The sequence below is a fragment of the Pteropus vampyrus genome, unplaced genomic scaffold, assembly GCF_000151845.1.
Source record: "Pteropus vampyrus isolate Shadow unplaced genomic scaffold, Pvam_2.0 Scaffold468, whole genome shotgun sequence".
Classification (NCBI taxonomy): Eukaryota; Metazoa; Chordata; class Mammalia; order Chiroptera; family Pteropodidae; genus Pteropus; species Pteropus vampyrus.
In genome coordinates, this window is record NW_011889249.1 from 185,858 (window position 1) to 187,913 (window position 2,056).

Below are 2,056 nucleotides of genomic sequence, written 5' to 3' on the forward strand. Positions count from 1 at the left end.
CCCTGGGCGACGTGGAGCAGCGTCCCTCTGCCCCTGCGCTGCGAGCCCCTCGGCCGTCTGCCCGTGGACACCGTGCTGGTCACGCGTGGCCCTACGGAGTGTCGACGTGGCACGCGAGCTTCCCCACGGTGAGCTCGACTCCGTTTGTGGGGAAAAGAGAAACTTTAACAAAATAACACCGCTAAGTTCGCGTCTGCGTAAACGCTTATTCTCACCGAGCCGAGCTCAGGAGTCAGCAGGACGCACGTCTCCTGCGTCGTGAGCGAAGCTGCAGATCCCGCCCTTAGGGCTGGCAGCAGGTGGGGCCGCAGGTGGACGGCGCTTCCTCGGGGTCCAGGGCCAGTGAACCTGCCACGGCCGCGTCCCGGCCGCGGGGAGGGCCCCGGACACCTGTACCCTCCCCAGGTCGGTGAGGGGCGGGGCATGGGGCTCCTCGACACCGGCCTCCGTAGTAACGAAGGCTGTCGGCCCCATCGGGGCCACTTAAAACCAGAGAGCAGGACCGCGCTGTACAGGTCTCTGACTCAAACGATCTTTTCTTGAGGTTTTTAAAGATTTTGAACCAAACGCTCGGACTCCACCCCCCCAGAGGGCCCGTTGGCGGTGTCAGCGTCACAGTCGAGCACTGACAGCGTCGGAGGCGCCGCACGCCGGGGCCGGGGCCTGGGCCTGGGCCGCGAGGCTCCACGAGCGAGTCCCACATGAGCCCGGTGCTGGGTCGCGGGGTCGAGTCCCTCGCGAGCCGCCTGCTTGCTCATGAGGACAAAGCGAGGGTCGCCCAACCCGTTGGTTCCGGCAGTCTTTGAGAACATTCTCAGTTCTTTTTCACTCGTATATTTATTTGTAGATATAAACACGTCTCAGAAAAGAACGAGGACAGAGAGTGAGATCGACCATCAGACAGAAGCAGGGGGCTCTGACTCCGGGCGGCCGCGTGTGCGGCTCACACCCCGGCCACAGGCTCCACCGGGCCTGGAGAGCAGGCAGTGAGGGGGCAGGGGCTGCGACCCCGGCTGCCCCCCTGTGGGGTCAGAGCACGCTCACCCGCCCTGCACAGCCGCAAGACACTGTCGCTCAAACCCCGCAGTCTCCCCGGGCACGGCGCTGCCTCCGGGGCCTCCTCCCCGTCCCGTGACCGGCACTTGACGTCCTGAGCCAGGGGCCTGTCCCCTGCCCCGCGGGTCACCCTGTCCTCGGCCTGTCCCCTCCTCTGCGTCACCGCTGTCCTGCCTGCGTTCCCGTCTCGCCCGTCTTGGAGGTGACAGCTCGTGTCCTCCTCGTCCCTGGCCCTCCGCGCTGCTGCCCGTTCCAGGGTCTCAGAACGCCCGCGTGTGTCACCAGGGCGCCAGGGCCTGAGGCCTGTGAGAGCTGGGGCGGATGGCGTGTGCCCCCGACAGCTGCTTCCCAGCCCAGCACCCCAGGAATCAGGGACAGAGAGCTGCAGCTGGAAGGCCTGCCGATGCCACAGTCGGGGTGGGCGGGTGGCCGTGTCATCGTCCCACAGGACAGGCCATGCTGGTGAGGGAGCCTCTGTGGCTCTCGGTCTCTCCTCGTGGGGACCAGGGAGCCAGCAGGCACTGAGCTGGGGAACAAGGGGCTGGAAACGCAGAGCAGCCTCGTTTCTTCAGCCATCCACTCGGATGTGAGCAGTCATGCTGCAGAAGGCACGTCGGGGCCTCCAGCGGTGACCACCGCCGCTGCCATTTTGGCCGGAGGAACTGGGCAATGACAGGTGTGAGAGCGGCTCGCTGCCGTTCACGGTGCGGTCGACGGCATCCAAGCTCACGCTCGGGTGGAATGGCCGCGGCGTGAGGAGACCCGGGCGGGGCGTGTGGACATGGAGATGGGCAGGCGCGGCACCAGCTGCTGGGGACAGACGGGAAGCCAGTGGGCGGCGTGGGCAGGGGCGGCCTGCCACCAGGCACTGGAGCCGGGAAGGGGCCTGGGTTTTATGTAAGAGTAAGAGGGTCATTTGAGGACACTTCAGAGGAGGCGAGATCTGCTTGCATCCAACAGTGACCCAGGCAGTGGCCGGGGCTGGCTGGTGGGAGGGGGG

At 66.3% G+C, this 2,056-nt stretch overlaps 1 protein-coding gene across 1 annotated transcript in view; it reads left to right on the forward strand.

The window, feature by feature from the left end:
- Positions 1 to 2,056, forward strand: part of SNTG2 (syntrophin gamma 2) — a 111,480-nt gene that overhangs the window by 26,636 nt on the left and 82,788 nt on the right. The window lies entirely within an intron of this gene.